Source organism: Lepisosteus platostomus, unplaced genomic scaffold (assembly GCF_059453375.1).
Source record: "Lepisosteus platostomus isolate fLepPlt1 unplaced genomic scaffold, fLepPlt1.hap1 Scaffold_106_H1, whole genome shotgun sequence".
Classification (NCBI taxonomy): domain Eukaryota; kingdom Metazoa; phylum Chordata; class Actinopteri; order Semionotiformes; family Lepisosteidae; genus Lepisosteus; species Lepisosteus platostomus.
This window is the reverse complement of record NW_028291487.1, coordinates 37601-56102: the sequence shown is the minus strand read 5'-3', so window position 1 is coordinate 56102 and position 18502 is coordinate 37601. Positions and strand designations below refer to the sequence as shown.

The window sequence follows — 18502 nt, the reverse complement described above, 5'->3', positions numbered from 1 at the left end:
GGGAAGATGGATGCAGCCAAATACAGGACCATTCTGGATGAAAACCTGTTGGAGTCTGCAAAAGACCTGAAACTGGGACGGAGATTTATCTTCCAACAAGACAATGATCCCAAACATACAGCAAAATCTACAAAGGAATGGTTCACAAATAAACGTATCCAGGTGTTTGAATGGCCAAGTCAAAGTCCAGACCTGAATCCAATCGAGAATCTGTGGAAAGAGCTGAAAACTGCTGTTCACAAACGCTCTCCATCCAACCTCACTGAGCTCGAGCTGTTTTGCAAGGAAGAATGGGCAAGAATTTCAGTCTCTCGATGTGCAAAACTGATAGAGACATACCCCAAGCGACTTGCAGCTGTAATCGCAGCAAAAGGTGGCTCTACAAAGTATTAACGCAAGGGGGCCGAATAATTTTGCACGCCCCACTTTTCATTTTTTTATTAGTTAAAAAAGTTTCAAAAATCCAATAGATTTCGTTCCACTTCACAATTGTGTCCCACTTGTTGGTGATTCTTCACATAAAATAAAAAATTTATATCTTTATGTTTGAAGCCTGAAATGTGGCAAAAGGTTGAAAAGTTCAAGGGGGCCGAATACTTTCGCAAGGCACTGTATATATCGCCTTTAAAGGTGGCTTTAAACGCTTTACGGGATAAAAACAACCAGAACAGCAGCAACAACAATATTGTATTTCGTTGCACTTTGAAAACCAAGTAATAACTTAACTATACAGTACGTGCAAACGTTTCGTATGTTGCTGTCGTGAATGCCTGCGTACCCATAAGTATCTTATTTGCCTTGAGTCTGTCTACAGTATATCTGTCCCACTACCCCCCTCTCTCCCTCAATTCAATTCAATTCAAGGTGTTTTATTTGCATGACAGATGGGTACAAGCAGTGTTGGGTATGTATATGGTAACGCTTACTGCCGACAGGCACTGTGTAAGACCCGGCGTACCAGAGCAGCGCACCGAGGAAGCGTTTGCATTTATAACTTAGTTTTTAAAATTAGTCAAGCAATATGAACTCCTGGAGTGCTGGCTGTGACAAATTAAACCGGTCTCACAGGTATTCAAAGTAGGAAGTACAGTGTTAAGTGGTAGCTGGGCTACTCCCTCAATAGAATCGCTTTAAGGAAAAGCATTTTCAGAGAGCAATCACGCTGTGTTTATGTAGAAAAAGCGATTAGGTTTATGAGCAATCTAATTACCTATTCGCTTAAAACACTATATAAAATAAAGTTTATTTAGAGATGAATGATCAGTGTCGCAGTTTAAATAATGGGAGTCAGGAAACTAACACACAGCGCCACCGGATTTAATAACGCAATAAAAACGCTATAAAATAATGTGACTAGGCACAGAAAAAGTTTACAGCACAGTACAATAATAAATGCTGACCATGACTTTAGAAGCATAAATTACCTTACACTCAATTTAAACACAAGCTGTCTTTCTGTATGAACCTCTAAGCTGGTTCATACAGAAAATGTAGAAATGCATTAGCCTGATTATGATTAAAAAACACATAATTAAACACGCGTTTGCGATTTAAATCACAACACGATTTAAATCAATATAAATGTTTATATTGTAACGCATACTGTCCAGCCTCCATTTCTCTATAAAAATTTACTCTGTTGCACGCACACACACTAGAAGCAGGAACCGCTGTCAGAAGGGAAGATATGTTCAAAATATCGCAAATATCGATCATGTTGCGATATTTTGAAATATAAAAGTCAATTGATTGTCCATAATATAGCTTACCTATTTTTTCGAAGAAATGTTTGTTAAAATAAAAGTCCAGCACCAGCTGGATTCGAACACACAACCTGCCAGTTGATAGTCACGCACCTAGACCAGTCGGCTACAAGACAGCTCGCATGAACAGGCAGGCGAAACAGCCCTACACAGCCCTGACGCAGTACACGGATATAATCATACCGTTATTAAATTCTTTAGATACGCGATTCCATATTATATTCCCTTTTAATCAAATTCTAAAAGTATGCTTGTTGACTCCGGTATCACGTTAGTTAAAGACTTCGAAGCTTACAATGTTTAGGGAGAAATGGAATACTGGTGTGTATTTTTTTCTTTAAAGTACCAAGACCAGCTATATACTGTATGTTTATGTTCCAAAATTAATATCGTTTATGGCCTTCACACGCGTTACAGTATGCTCCTATTCTTTTTATGCTCAGCTACTAAGATTTCCCTTCAGTGGTAAAATTCAATATCTACAACGGGCACAGTAAAGACGTTTACAGTAAGTCTTTCTACGACAGACCAATGGACCACGAGTGCCCCTGTCGGTCAACCAATCACGCACCGCGGTACCCCGTGTCATCTTACCTGCAGTACGTGTCTGTACCGCTCACTTTGAATGGCTGCATCTGTAGCTGATCACTGTCAGTCAGGGAGCTCAGAGGTGAAAAGCCTGTTTGAGAGACAATTCGCTGTCGATCAGTTCAATATGTTCCGTACCAGCTCGGCACACCTGAGATCATCTTGGTAGCTGTGTAGCTCAGATGAGTGAGAGCGTGTGTGTGTGTATCACTGTGATTGGATGCCGGTCCTTCTCAGGTCACAGTAAACCTTCTGCTGCCTAACTTCCCTAATTTTGGGGATCCCTTTGAAAAAGCAAAGGAAAACTAAACTGGCTCTTCATCAGCGTGATCGACCCCACCCAGTGTGCCCCAGTGGCCTAATGGCTAAGACACTGCCCTCCTAAGCCAGGGATTGTGGGTTCGAGTCCCATCTGGGGTGCTCCTGTCCCATTTTGAGTGTACAAATGGCCTTGTGATTTGCAAAGCTACAACCCCACCTTACTCAGTGAGCGTCTCTGCTTTTCTCTCACATACAGTTGGGAGAAAAAATTTTGTAAACAGCCCTTCGGAATGATGTGGATTTCTGCATGAATGGCTCCTAACATGTGATCTTATCTTTATCTAAGTCATAATAATTAATAAAGAGAGTCTGATTTAACAAACAACACACGCCCAACATTTGACATTGCTGTTTCTTTATTGACCAAATGGTTTAAACAATCAAGGTCATTGATGGAAAAAGTACGTGAACCCTTATATTAAGGAGCTAGTGGAACCTCCTTTATGACAAAAACCTCAACCCCCACTTTCTGTAGCGGCTGGTCAGACCTGAGCAGTGGTTAGGAGGTATTTTGGCCTATTCCTCTATGCAAAACTGTTTCAGTTCATGTATATTTTTGGGATGTCCTGCGCTGAACGGCTTGCTTCAGATCATGCCACAGCACTTCAATGGGATTGGGGTCAGGACTCTTACTTGGCCATCCCAAAATACGGAATTTCTTCTGTTTCAGCCACTCTGTTGTTGATGTACTCCTTTGTTTTTGTCATGCTGCATGACCCAGCGTCTTTCGGGTTTTAGATGACAGGCAGACACCCTGACATTCTGCTGTAGAATTTCCTGATACATCTTGGAATTCATCGGTCCCTCGATGATTGCAAGCCGTACAGCCTCCGCCATGCTTCCCAGGTGGGATGAGGTTTTGGAGTTGGTATGCAGTGTTTTGTTATCTCCAAACATAACGCTGTGCACATTTACCAACAAGTTCAACTTTTGTCACGTCTGTCCACAGAACATTGTTCCAGGAGTTGCTGTGGAACATCCATGTGGTCTTTAACAAACTTGAGAGGGGCAGTGGTGGTTTTTTTGGGGGGGAGAGCAGTGGTTTCCTCCATGGTGACCTCGCATGATCACCGCTCCTGTTCAGATTTCTTCTTATGGTGGACTCATGAACACAGACGTAAGACAAAGTCAACCACCTGTTCGCTAGATCCCATCCCCACTCAGCTAGTCAAAGATTCCCTCGAAGGACTGGCAGGACCTATAATTAGTATGATGAATGCATCGCTTGCGTCAGGCGTTGTACCTGATCAATTTAAGGTAGCGGTTGTTAGACCGCTCCTTAAGAAGTCAAATTTGGATCCACAAGTTCTTAACAACTACAAGCCTTTCTCAAAGGTCCCATTTCAATCTAAAAGTCTTGAGAGAATAGTTGTTGCCCAACGTCAATCGTATCTGGATTCAAATAATATACTTGAGAAATTTCAGTCTGGTTTCTGAAACTGCATTAACAAGAGTCGTAAATGATATTCTCTTAGCTACTGATGCGGGGAATGCAACAGTGCTTGTGCTTCTAGATCTTAGAGCTGCCTTTGACACGGTTGACCTCTCTGTTTTGTTACACAGACTTGAGTTTGAGGTTGGCTTATTTGGAACCGTCCTTAAGTGGTTTACTTCACATTTAACTCATCGTTTTCATTATGTTCAAATATCTAATAATTGTACTGCTTCATCAACGTTTCCACTTCAATTTGGGGTACCAGAGGGATCAGTGCTGGGACCAATATTGCTCTCTCTCTCTACATGCTGCTGCTAGGTAGGATAATCCGAAAAAATAATATGAACTTTGATTCATATGCTGATTGCACTCAAATAAACATTTTGTTTACACCAAACGACAACTCTTCTATTATCACTTTAGTTAAATGCATTAATGAAGGAAATACTTGGATGTGTGAAAACTTTTTGTTACTCAACTCTGAGAAAACTGAGGATCTGTTGATCGGAGGCAACAATACTGATAGGACTACTATAACTTCAGCACTTAACTCAGAGGATTTAAACATTTGCCTCAAAGAGACAGCACGTTACCTAGGCGGCATATTAGACACAAGGTTCTTAACAACTTGCATTGTTAAGTGCCTTGGGAAGCCCTTGTTGTGAAAGGCGCTATATAGAAATACATTGATTTGAACTGAATTGACAATGTAAAATGTTGTGTGTGTTGTTTGTTAAACAAGACTGTCTTTATTTATAAAAAAAATAAAAGGAATTTGCTAGGAATGCAAACGTTAGGTTGCGCTTCTTCATGCTGCATCGTCGGCATGAGTGGAGCTTTTTAAAACGTCTGTACTTACTGCGCCCCATAAGAAATCGTTTGTCCCCGTTCAAAAGCGATTGTGCGATGTCCTGCAGTGTTCGCAAAGCAAACCTTTGACAGTTTGAAAAGAGGAATTTATTCTGCTTCCTGTGCGTGCGTGCAGTAGTTACAAAGTTGAACGTCTTTACACGATCTGCTGCAGTTTTCAGTGGGCGGGCTTTGTCAGATGGCTTGGAAAAACGCACTGTGTTTCGGCTCGGGAAACATCATGAGAAGTGTCCTGCATGTTTTCTGTGTATAGCTGTCTTTAAACGCATACAGAATTCATTCGAAATCATTGGATTCTCCAATTAACAAGGGTCCCTTAAAGGATGAGTCAAAGTAACGTCTAATCGGATTAGTTTCCTTAGAGCTGGTTCAGAGTTTGCTCAAGAGTTTACCTTTCACAGATGCGCAAAGAAGAATGTTGGGGGCGCACGCTTCAAGGTGCCTTACAGCTGTAGGGAGTGATTCGAGACGATTCGTGGCGTGTGCTCGTTCCCATATACCATACGCCCCGGGGTGCAGTGCTAGGATGATGTACAATACCGCTTGGGCACGTAACGACGTTATATGCAAGTGCGGGACGTGAGGGTTTTCGTTTGTTCGTTTTGTTTTGCTCTGCTTTGCTTTGTTTCGTGGTCAAGAGGCGTAAGGTAAGTCGTAATCCAGGGAGAACACTGGTGGCAAACAGTCCGAGGTGAGAGGCGAGGTCCAAAGTCGAAAAGGCAGAAGGGGAGTCCAATATCCAGAATAAACGAGGTAATGGAAAAAACGCCAGGTAGAGCTCTCAAGGAGTAGACTCAATACCAGCGGGAAGCAGGTAAAGATGGTAAAAATAGCACTGCGTACCGCACGGTGGAGTGTGTGCAGGTGGGTTAACTCGTGCGGCGGCGTTTGTTAATAATCACCCACTGCTGGTGCTGATTAGATCGCTTAAGAGTTGGTCTTAACTGCCTGGCGGTCATGACAAGCTCCTCTTTAAGCTGTGGTTTAGTTTTGCATTCATGTGTTTCTAGAGCAGTTATTTATGGGGGTGGGTGGGTCTTTCACAGAGGCTCAGGACAAATCCCCTGCATGAAAGTCTACTGTGTGCGTTCAAACAGGTCAAGAGCCAGGCAGGAGGACAATGGACAGAAGAAGCAACGAACTAAAAATAAAAGAACGAATATGAAAAAGCCACCATCTTTTTCTTTTTGACATTTTCCGACTTTCATGCAAGCCAGGACAAAGTTGCTCGTAGCTACTTGTGGATTCAAATACTCTATCGAGTGCTTTGATGAGTTTTTGCAATTTGATTGTCGTCCTGTCAGCCTGTTTCTGTTTTTTTTTCAATCTAGTGATGGAAAGTAAGAGGGAAATGATGGAGCAATCAATAACCGCTCCGGAAAAATGGCAGAAAGAAATGGCCCGTCACTAAGGACATTTGTGAAGCAGAGGAGTGACATCACCACAAAGGCGACTTATTCTGCTGATCGTTTTGGTGAATAATGATTGAGGCGCGTTAAGAGAAAGGTAGCTGCGTCAGCATGCTTAGGCTGCAAAGGATAAAGCAAAGGTTTACTCCATGCTGAAAAGAGAAGAAAAGAAGCACAACGTTTCAGCTGTGGAGCCTTCTGCGCCATCTTCTTTAGCGATGGTGATGATGTTTACATTGGAAAACTGAGACACGCATACTGGAAGGGCTTGAACCACCAACTGTTCAGTTAACAGCCAAATGCACTAACCGATTGCACCACAGAGTCTGACGGTCTTTTGTGTTCCCTACATTTGCAGGTTTATGGTTAAAGAAAACAATCGTTTGCGCTTCTTGTAGCCAGCAATATTTTTTCACTGACAACCAAGAAATTGATTTCATCTTTCACAAAATGTATGGATTTCTTCAAAAACAAGTTATTCCAGAAAGGAAATGAATTCTTGCATTAAACTGAACAAAGCTGTACATGTTTGTCTGAAATGATACATTTGGCACAACAAGACACGGAGAGAGGCACAGCTGGTATTCAGACCCAGGATCGCCTGCTTACTAGGCAGGCACTTTAAGCCACTAGGGAGCACCGCACTTTTACAGACACTTGGACACATCTACGCTCGGTGTGCACTTAACATAATCTCTGAGCCTGTTGCCTCTTTCCCATTTAATAGCAGAACTGACGCCAAGAGAAATGATGAGAAATGGCATTTATCTGGCACTTCTCATGTCCAAGGAGCTCAATGCCCTTGACACCTCCCCAAGGCGACAGAGCTGTGCATTCTTTGGCGACACCATTTTTTCTTTTGTTTAATTTCTATACTTATTGATAGAATAAAAACGATATGTCATGTACTGTAAGGGAAATGTCTCTTTTCATGGGGAAAGCTAGCACCAGCAAATGTTGTGTTTAGAAGAAGTGATTTAACATGACACGTGACCTAATTTACCGGAGCAAAAGCTCACCCAGCAAGCCCTGCTTTACTTCTACAGGAGAGAAGTACTGTAGAGTCTGCAAGATGTTCAGCTGGGTAGCTACGTCAGCATGCCTCGGCTGCAAAGGAACAAGTAATAGGTTTATTGCATGCTGAAAAGAGAAGAACGGAAACACAGCGTTTCAGCTGTGAGGTCTTCTCACACCTGAAGAAGCCTCACACCTGTAAAAGGCTCCATGGTTTTCTTTCTTCTCTTTTCAACATGGAATACACCTATTGTCTGCAAGATGTGACAATTTCATGGTGTTTTGGAAGAAAACCTTTTTTCTTTGAATTCAAAATCAATCGGAATTTCAGCACGACACAACACTTTTTCTGTTTTAAGGAGATGATATTTTAAACCTGATAAAAATAGTAGGAAACACAAGTTTCTTGCTTTGAAAATTTAGATGGGGAAGTGTACTACTAGTAGCAGTGTAGAGCTCTCTGTGGTGGAGTGCAAGCGCATGTTCTATGGGCCAGTGGCGTAATGGATAACGCGCCTGACTTTGGATCAGAAGATTGTAGGTCTGAGTCCTGCCTGGCTCGTGAGGCTTTTAAACCTCTCAGGTTCCTCGGTAACAGGTTGCCGTCATGTATATGAACTATAGAAAAGCATTTGCCACAACCCGTAAATTAGCACGCAAGTGCGGGCTAGTTAACACAGAACTGTATGGAGATCATCTCCAGCTCCGAGCTCAATTGCAATGAAAAAACATGCAGAACAGAACTGGAGAGCAGCTGAATTTGTGCTCAGTAGGGTGGGGAGGACTCAGCATTGCTATTGTTCTAATTGGCATGAACTGCAGGGGATCTGAATCAGAACATGTCAGTTAGTTCGATCATTGCGTCAATATGTAGGCCACGTTAATACAGAATTATTACTTTGTCTGTCTCGTCTTTGTATATAGCTGAATGTCCCTGACAATTTCATGTTAGTTTTTAAGAACGACATTGGTGCTAATATATACATATATAGCATATAAGGAACACGTAAAAGTTTAGTCCATGCTGAAAAGATAAGAAAATCGCCACAACGTTTCATCTTGGAATAAATCTTTACTTGTTGTTTTGCAGCCTACCCATTCTGACCTAACTCCTCCCTTGAAATTCCCTAACAGATAAGGGTACGTAACGGCTCATGCGATGCTCAGTTGCAATTTGTCCCAAAACAAACAAGAACAGCAGCTGAGGGTTTGAGTTTGAACATGCACTGTATTAAAGCAGCTTTTATTTCCATTGATAAATGCTAGATATTCCTACAGAGATTCTCCAGGTGAGTAAGCGATTCCTGTTTCTGTTTCTATTTCTGTTTCATATATATATACAGTATATATATGTTACATGTGTCTCTGCAATAGTATAAATGTGTTATACACTATCAGGGGCTGCTTTTTTGTGCACCTCATCTACAACAAGGGTTTTTTTCATTTATGTTTGTGGACCTTCACCATTTGAGGAAGTGAGTTAGATAAGAAAGTTACAGGTATGGTGAGCAATGACTGACAAAGGCACGTACTGCGTATTCCTTCCAGAAGAGTAAGCAATTTGTTCTAAAAAACACCGGCTAAAGTCCAACATCGTTAGCAATCTTATTACTTAAATAGAATTAACATCAATAAACTGTAAGGTGCTGGTACATGCGAGTAGATTTGATCTTCTATTAAACAAAAATGCAATTACAGCTCTAAAAAGGTCAACCTAGACTTCTGTAACAGATCTGTTCAGGGCATCGCTGTTCCTCTGACCTTGTGAGTCTTTGGAATTTTAAAAGTGTATTTTGCTTGCCTTTCATGTGGTCTGTGTACAAGTCACTGTGGCGTATGCGGTCCTACACAGCCTTGCTATAGACGTGACGAGCCTCCGCTATGTTGCAATGGAGAACAGGTTCAGTATGGAGCTGCCGAGAAAATTCAGCTGGAAAGCTCGTTGCAGAAAAGCATCGTTATTTGCGTCCAGCTGCAAAGCGTCACTCGTGGGTGCTGAAGAATCGATTTCCAAGGCAGCGGGTCTAGGCGATTTAGAGTGTTAAAGGTCCCAGCGAAAACAAAACAGCGCTGGTCCTTTTTCATGCACGCACGAGAGCAAATGCAAAGGACACCGTAGTCGGCAGGATTTGAACCTGCGCAGGGAGACCAAACAGATTTCAAGTTTGTTGCCTTAACCACTCGGCCACGATTACAGTAAATACGCCAGCTGTTGGCTTCTTGCTACAATCGAACAGGGAGTGCGAGGCGGCGGCGGCAACTTTTTTCAAGTTCGCTCTCCGTTTAAGAAACCTTTTACGCCATACGTGTAAGCAGACACACACCTCAGAGTACTTAAGGGTGGCTTCAAGTTGGAATGATAAAGTCTCCCCGTTCGGACATGAAAATAGAACTTTCTTAGACAGAAAGAAATCAACAACGGAGACATGTGGACGACGATTTCAGTCACTGCACTTTGAATAGCATTTTTACTCGAGTTACAAGAGATGCACGAATGGCCCTTGACCTACGCTCTTACGAATGCCTTGGAACATTCAAAGAGAACAGCCCTCAAGTCCTGCGGTTTATTATAATGCTGTTGCGTGTCGAGGCAGTATTTGACTCCGTCCTACCGTTGAGACACGGGGCGTACTGTAAATGAACTGCACCTGACAGCTTTAGAAAAACACCTGGGCTCAGTACGGTGCTGAGAGCTCAGCGTTGCTGTTGTTCTAATTAGCACGCACTGCATCGGCTATGACCCGAACTTTTCAATTATTCCGATCAGTAAGTCAACACGTAGTCCACATGAAAGGTAGAAATATTCTCTTGTCTGTCTCTTGTTTTTATAGAACTGAATGTCCCTGACAATGTACTGTTAGTTTTAATTGAAGAACGGCATCTGTGTTCAAATATACCAGACAAGTTTACGTAACTGCTCATGCAACACTCAGTTGTAATTAGTCAAGAAATAAAGTCGAACAACAGCTGCGAGTTTGATTCTGAACGTATGGGATTGCAGCGCCTTTTACTGCCATTGACAAATGATAGATATTCGAAGAGAGATCCTTCAGACTAGCAAGCAAACCCACGGCTATTTCGGTTTTCTATCTAGGCAACGTTGGTGTCTGCAATAGCATACATGAAAGCGTGATGCAATTTCTGTGGCTACATTTGTTGCACGTCATGCACAGTAAGAGTGTTTCTAACACCAAATACAAAGTCAACAATTAGCGATCACGCCTTCTCCTCAGTTAACCCACTGAAACCCTTGCTGTTAACAGTTCTTTACTGCGTGCTTTACGAGCACCTACATATTGTGTCGGTTCTTTCAGCTTTATTCATTAGGTTTTCAAAGGCATAAGTAGAGCACCAGAGGTGCGAACACAAAGTGTGTGGTTACCTGAAGAATTGATTTCCATGGCAGCGGGGACAAGCGATTTAGCGTTTTTATAGCACGAGGAAAGGAGAAGCGGCACTACGCCTTTTCAGCGCAGGCACAAAGCGACGTGCGGCAGACGCCGTAGTCGGCAGGATTCGAACCTGCGCGGGGAGTCCCCAATGGATTTCGAGTCCATCGCCTTAACCACTCGGCCACGACTACAGCGAGCTCGCCGCCGCCGCATTCCTCCTATAATCTAACACGGAGTGCCAGGTGGCTGCGGAAACGTTTTCAAAGTCGCTCTCCGTTAAAAAAAAAAATACCTTTCACAAAATACGTGCCGGCAGACAGACACGCCTCAGAGGGTTTAAGGCTGGCTTCACGTTCAAATGATAAAGTCTCCCCGTCCAGAAGTCAAAATGCAACTTTGGCAGACAGAAAAAACATCAACAAACCACAAATGTGGACAAGGATTTTACAAGCTGCACCACATTGCACTTTCAAAAGCATTTACATTCGTGTTAGACGCAGGAACTGCCTTTGATTTGCGCGCTTACGAACGCCATGGAAAACGAAACAAAACTAAAGCCCTCAGCTCTTGCACTTGATTATAATGCCGTTAGGTGTCGAAGCAGTAATTTACGTCATCCCACCACTGCAACACGGGGAATAGAGGGAAATGAGCACAAGGTGAGATATTTTTAATCTGTAAGGCTTCTGTAGTTTCTTTTTGAAATCATTGTTACAACATATTATGTAAAAGCATGTTGAAAAGAATCTACCTGCATTCCAGCGGCCCTGAGCAAGAGGCCGCTGTCCAGGAGGAAGAGATGCCAGAGGCTGCTCTAGAAACTGAAACAGAAGCGGATAAGGAAGGGGAAGATGTGAGCTCTAAAGAACTCTATCAGCAGTAAGACTTTTTATTTTTCAGATGTATCTATTTTTTACTAAAATTCTATTTGTCTTATAGGTATAAAATGTTTAAACCGGTGTTTTATATCCTTACAGGCCCTGAGTAGTTAAAAAGTATCAGCAGGCCGGAAGAGAGTGGCCCAAGCTGGACTCTATAGAAAGCACTCCCTGGATGCTCCTCTCCTGATTGGATTCAAACAGTACCTTACCAAGGATCTGGGAGTGGCAAATTATTCTCAGGAGGTATTTATTTTTTAAAGGCATTAAAAATTAAGCAATGGTATCTTCATTGTAAATGTTTTTGTTTCTTAGCTTATAATTCACCCATGTGAAATGATGTCAGCCATAAACATCATGACTCTATATTTCCTACCTGAATCTATTCTACTTAAATTATTACATTATACACAATTTGAGTTCATTTTAAAAAGTAAAAGGTAATGAAAGGAATGCATTTTCATAAGAAAGATAATACCGATATGCATGTGATAATCTTCCTTATATCATGTAGTGCGTCATTTGGACACTTTGTGGGCTTGAAATACAAAGAAAATCATGTTCTATGGTACAAGATAAATACAAAACTTAAGCTTTTATTTTAATTAGATTTGTTTATAAAGCATAAGCAATCATATATTACATTGCTTCTTGAATTAAATCTTTTGACAAGAGGTAAGACTTCTATTTTACATTTAAACCCATGTTTAGCTGTGTTTTTTAGATTTAACTGAACCAATTTCTGTGTGTGATAATGTCCTTGAATTCTTACAACATCACACTAAATTACATGATATAAAACAGCTAATGTTTCTAGAGATAAAGTTTCTGGGATGCTTCTAATTACTTTTTATTACCAGGGACAGTTTAATTCACCTTGTACAGTACTGAAAGACCAAGATGCTTTTTTTAAAAGTTATTTAACATTTTATAGAACTTTGTCTACTATGGCAACATGATGAGCTTGGTGAAACTTGGAAAAATACTGCTTGGCCACTTATCTTAATATAAAGATAGGATAAAGGTTTATCTTTTGCACCTACCTGACCCCCAGGGAAGGCCAATGCTTTCTAAGTTGATGGTTCCCTACAGTAGACTGTACCTTATCTTCAAAGGTAATGTATATTGACCCAAATCAGTTTTGGAATCCAATCTACTGACAAGATGGAGCACATCCTTTTTTCAGGATTTTAGCATCATACGTTTGGTATATTTAGTCCCTAATGCTGAAAGAAATGATCATAGAACATTTGGACACTTTGTGGGCTTGAAATACAAAGAAAATCATGTTCTATGGTACAAGATAAATACAAAACTTAAGCTTTTATTTTAATTAGATTTGTTTATAAAGCATAAGCAATCATTTATTACATTAATATATGTGAAAATAACATTTTAGCATCATACGTTTAGTATATTTAGTCCCTAATGCTGAAAGAAATGATCATAGAACATGACATCTAACCTTACCTGTGGCGTCTTTAATCCCTATTGCTCAATGCACGGTGAAAGCATTGCATACATGTGTCTGACAATGAGGAATGGGCCCCTGAGACAGTCATTTGCATGTTTCACAAACGATCGTATATTACTAGAGATTCTGTTTGGGATTCAGATGTGCATTCGGACAGCAATCCCTTTCAAGAAATGATACGTTCTGGATGAGGTCAAAGGTGATGGAACACTGTATTTAGGATGTGTTTGCAGTGATTGTGTGTCTCCTGCTTCAACGCAGTGATATATAGATGTGCTCCTGTAATTTATTGGTACATGCCCAGGGCAGTAAGGAGTCTGAGGATTTATTTCCAGACGGCATAGAGCAGTGAAGCAGTGAAGTAGTGCAACACACTGGATCATTATATTATTAGAATCTATTCTACTTAAATTATTACATTATACACAATTTGAGTTCATTTTAAAAAGTAAAAGGTAATGAAAGGAATGCATTTTCATAAGAAAGATAATACCGATATGCATGTGATAATCTTCCTTATATCATGTAGTGCGTCATTTGGACACTTTGTGGGCTTGAAATACAAAGAAAATCATGTTCTATGGTAAAAGATAAATACAAAACTTAAGCTTTTATTTTAATTAGGTTTGTTTATAAAGCATAAGCAATCATTTATTACATTAATATATATGAAAATAACATTTTAGCATCATATTATTACATACAGGTCTCTAGCTTCAACACAGTGAGATATATATATGCTCAGTGATTTATTGGTACATGCCCAGGGCAATAATCAGAATGAGGATTTATTTTCAGACGGGCTACAGGTAGTGTTGTGAAATACTTCAACACACTGGATCGCAGATTTAGACCCCCTGCACTCTTACTCCTTAAAAACCAAAGAAATGAAGATATGTAGCAATCACATTGTAACAGGGGTGACAGTGACTTAATGCTTATACTAGTGGACTTCTGGTACCTTTAGGGTACGGTGTTCCCTGAAGGGCTCTCAAACCCCGCATTTCAGATGCCTAGCTGTATCGCTGATGTGTTGCACCTCAGAATCACTTTTAAACCTTACCTCTGGTATCTTTAATCCCTATTGCTCAACGCATGGTGAAAGTATTGCATAAATGTGTCTGAAAATGAGCAATGGGCACCTGAGAGTCATTTTCCTGTTCCACATGCAATTTCAACATTTTCCTTGGGAGACATCAAGCCAGCAAGCCACTGCTGTGGTTCAGTGGCCAGTGTGGAGTTCAGTGGCCCTGTTGTACACAGAAAGCACATTGAGTTCCTTGGACATGAAAAGTTCCAGATAAAAGCCATTTCTCATCCTTTCTCTTGGTGTCGATGTTGCTATTGCATGTAAAGGTGGCAACTTGCTCAGCGAGCAGGCGGAGCACACACCGAATGCAGATGTGTCTGAGTGGTGTGTCCAAGTGGCTGCAAAAGGACAGCGCTCCCGGGGCGCCGTGGCTTAGTTGGTTAAAGCGCCTGTCTAGTAAACAGGAGATCCTGGGTCTGAATACCAGCGGTGCCTTTTTTTGTTCTGCCTTCTTATTATTCCGATCAGTAAGTCAACACGTAGTCCACATGAAAGGTAGAAATATTCTCTTGTCTGTCTCTTGTTTGTATAGAACTGAATGTCCCTGACAATGTACTGTTAGTTTTAATTGAAGAACGGCATTTGTGTTCAAATATACCAGACAAGTTTATGTAACTGCTCATGCGACACTCAGTTGTAATTAGTCAAGAAATAAAGTCGAACAACAGCTGCGGGTTTGATTCTGAACGTATGAGATTGCAGCGCCTTTTACTTCCATTGACAAATGATAGAGATTCGAAGAGAGATCCTTCAGACCAGCAAGCAAACCCACGGCTATTTCGGTTTTCTATCTAGGCAACGTTGGTGTCTGCAATAGCATACATGAAAGCGTGATGCAATTTCTGTGGCTACATTTGTTGCACGTCATGCACAGTAAGTGTTTCTAACACCAAATAAAAAGTCAACAATTAGCGATCACGCCTTCTCCTCAGTTAACCCACTGAAACCCTTGCTGTTAACAGTTCTTTACTGCGTGCTTTACCAGCACCTACATATCGTGTCGGTTCTTTCAGCTTTATTCATTAGGTTTTCAAAGGCATAAGCAGAGCACCAGAGGTGCGAAGGCAAAGTGTGTGGTTATCTGAAGAATTGATGTCCATGGCAGCGGGTCCAAGCGATTTCGCGTTGTTATAGTACCAGGAAAGGAGAAGCGGCACTTCGCCTCTGCCGCGCAGGCACAAGGCGACATGCGGCAGACGCCGGAGTCGGCAGGTTTCGAACCTGCGCGGGGAAGCCCCAACGCATTTCGAGCCCATCGCCTTAACCACTCGAGCACGACAAATGCGAGCCCGCCGCCACCGCATTCCTCAGCTCCTGCACGTGATTATAATGCCGTTACGTGTCGAAGCAGTAATTTACGTCATCCTACCACTGCAACACGGGGAATAGAGGGAAATGAGCACACGCTACGAATCGTCTCAATCACTCCCTAGAGTCGTAAGGCGCATTGAAGGGTGCATCCCCATCATTAATCGTTGCGCCTCTGTGAAAGGAAAGCTCTTGGGCAGTCTTTGAAACAGCTCGGATGAAACACTTGATTGCTTCCATGTGCATCTGGAGCCCACCCAGTGGGCAAAAGACGTATAATATACGTCTATTAAACGCATACCTTATACGTCTAAATGTGGTCTACAATTCGTCTAGAATGAAATTCTAATATACGTCTAAAGTTATACGTCAATTATACGTCTATGTTTAGACGTTCATTATACATAAATGGTTGGAGTTCTATTATACGGATAAATTTAGAGGACTATTATACATATATGGTTGGAGTTCCGGATAACTTTAGAGGTCTTTTATACGGATAACTTTAAAGGACTATTATACGTATATGGTTAGAGGTCTATTATACGCATAACTTTAGAGGTCTATTATACGTATATGGGTAGAGGTCTATTATACATCAAAGATAGATTTTATAGGTGTAGAAACAAGTAAACCAAGCCAATGATTAGATTTAGAAATGTATTCTGAAAATACACATTCACACCTGAAACATATGTATTTCAAATTATACATTGTATACAATCAATCAACAATCAACATATGGGCAATAATCATAAAAAACACAACTAGTCTTAAACTTCAGCTACAAATTCTGGTAACAGCGCAATATACAGTATAGTAATGACAAACACAAAACTAATTACATTAACACACTAACTCAAAACCACATTTTGATTCAAATATACATTTTAAAATGTACAACTTCTATATTTCCAAGAAAAAAAAATATTACAATGGAAGTTAAGATGATTTTTTTCCACTATTTGCAAACCCTGTCTAATTGTCCTAACAGTTAGAACCAAAAACCTATTATTTTCAGTGTCCAGATCTCCTGGCCCCCTGCCTTTCATGTGCATTCTTCAAGTAACACATTGCATGCTCCTTTATTTCTTTTTCTGTTGATGTAGGGTGGGACTTCAGCACCGCAGCTAGGAGAAAATTATATAATATTACTTCCCAAATAAATGATGATTAATATCTTCTTTAGTATAATCTAAAAAGTGAACGGTTTACTAAGCTCAAAACTGAAATAAATGTATAAAATTTGGCTTGCATCATAGCAGTTGAGCAATAAAGTCTGTCCTAATTAAAGAGTACCCAAAGTTTGAAAGTACAACATAGAATAAGAATAGAGAAACGGCAAAACGATTTTGTGTCATCTTCCCCATTCACACTTTTTTATGTGCCATTTTTTGCTTATTCACGTACTATTTTAATCAAAATAATATTAAGAAAGATCTGTATGTATTCAGATAGTATTATTATTGTTCATACTTACTCGTCAAAAGAGGATTGCTGAGATATTTGCGGATATACTTCTACGTTTGAAAAACGTGTCCAAAATTGTGACCAACGAATACTAGCAATGCATTGTGGTATATAACCGGAAAATATGCTGGGTTCGATATTTTCTCAACGTATGCGTTTATTAATGTTGTCGATATTATGGTTGAAATATAACATTGATAATACATCGCGGCTATGTGCCCCCTGCTATGAGCTGATGTGCAATTTTAACGCATGTAGTTAGTAAGGATCGGTCACTGTTGTATGGTATTATATATAATGACATTATGGAATAGGATGGGGACAGGCCTGGCATCACGGGGGGAGGGGGGAATGTTGCCCCTTCAGTTTTGGGCAAAAAGATTTACCTAACTTAATTTGCGCCCTAAAAAAATAGTTGTACTTTGTCAATGGTCAGACAACACTAAATGACAGGAACAGTCACTCAGTCTGTTTGATGGGCAGGAGGGCTATCCGTCCAGGAACTGCACATATCAGTGTCGTTATTGAGTGTCAACATTACGATCCTGTTTGCTCAGGTGGACCGATTCCTTGCAGTAGTTTATCATTATACTTAAAATCGTTATATAACTAGGACTAGTTATAGCAGTCTGTGCTTTCTGTTGGTTTTACAACATTTTTTCTTAACGATTCAGAATGTCCATGTAGCTGCAAAAATGAACGCTTATGGTACTTTTCGCTCCAGGCAATACTCTCCAGTGAGAGTGACGAAAAATGTGAAACTGAACTTCATCGCAAATACCAGATTGCTAGTCGATATCTTCTATCATGAAGCACTAATCAATGGCATAGCTGCGAGATTTCATTTGGGTAGCTGCACCGTACAGCTCCGTTTCAACCGAAATATCACCCCCGCTCAGAATTTCAGACGCCCCCCTACAGATTTTTCCCCGGGCACCGCGCACTGATGGGGAAGGGGTTTCCAGGAAATGGTATCAACTTTTCTCAAGAAAATAAAAATAGAAACTCTATAGGCACTCAAAGATTTTACTGTTTTTTTTCAGGCAGGTGGCAAGACCCCTCCGCAAAACCCTTGTATGCCAAGCTGTGGGCATTGATTCGTCGAATATACGTATATTCACGGCGAAAATACGGCTATACGTATATATACGTCGCCTCGACGTATAATCAACGTCGAATTGCAACCGTAAAATCGACGACATTAATAAATGCATATATAACGTCGAAAACACATCTAACACTAGGAGTATACGGCACTCTGCACAGTGTACGAAGTAAATTATTTTCGCAGTAATTAATTTACACGTGTATAATAAATATAGTAAATATAATTAATTACTGCGAAAATAATTTACTTCGTACACTGTGCAGAGTGCTGTATACTCCTAGTGTTAGATGTGTTTTCGACGTTATATATGCGTTTATTAATGTTTATTTCACAGTGTCGTGCACCTTTTCATTGCTCTCGCTTTCAGAGCCTCCGCACAGCA

At 40.8% G+C, this 18502-nt stretch overlaps 2 non-coding genes across 2 annotated transcripts; both read right to left on the bottom strand.

The window, feature by feature from the left end:
- Positions 1-9514: 9514 nt before the first annotated feature.
- On the bottom strand, positions 9515-9595 carry trnas-uga (transfer RNA serine (anticodon UGA)). The gene has a single exon. It is a non-coding gene; the product is annotated as a tRNA-Ser (tRNA).
- A 1306-nt stretch (positions 9596-10901) lies between these two features.
- trnas-cga (transfer RNA serine (anticodon CGA)) lies at positions 10902-10983 on the bottom strand. Its single transcript has one exon. It is a non-coding gene; the product is annotated as a tRNA-Ser (tRNA).
- Between the last annotated feature and the right edge of the window lie 7519 nt (positions 10984-18502).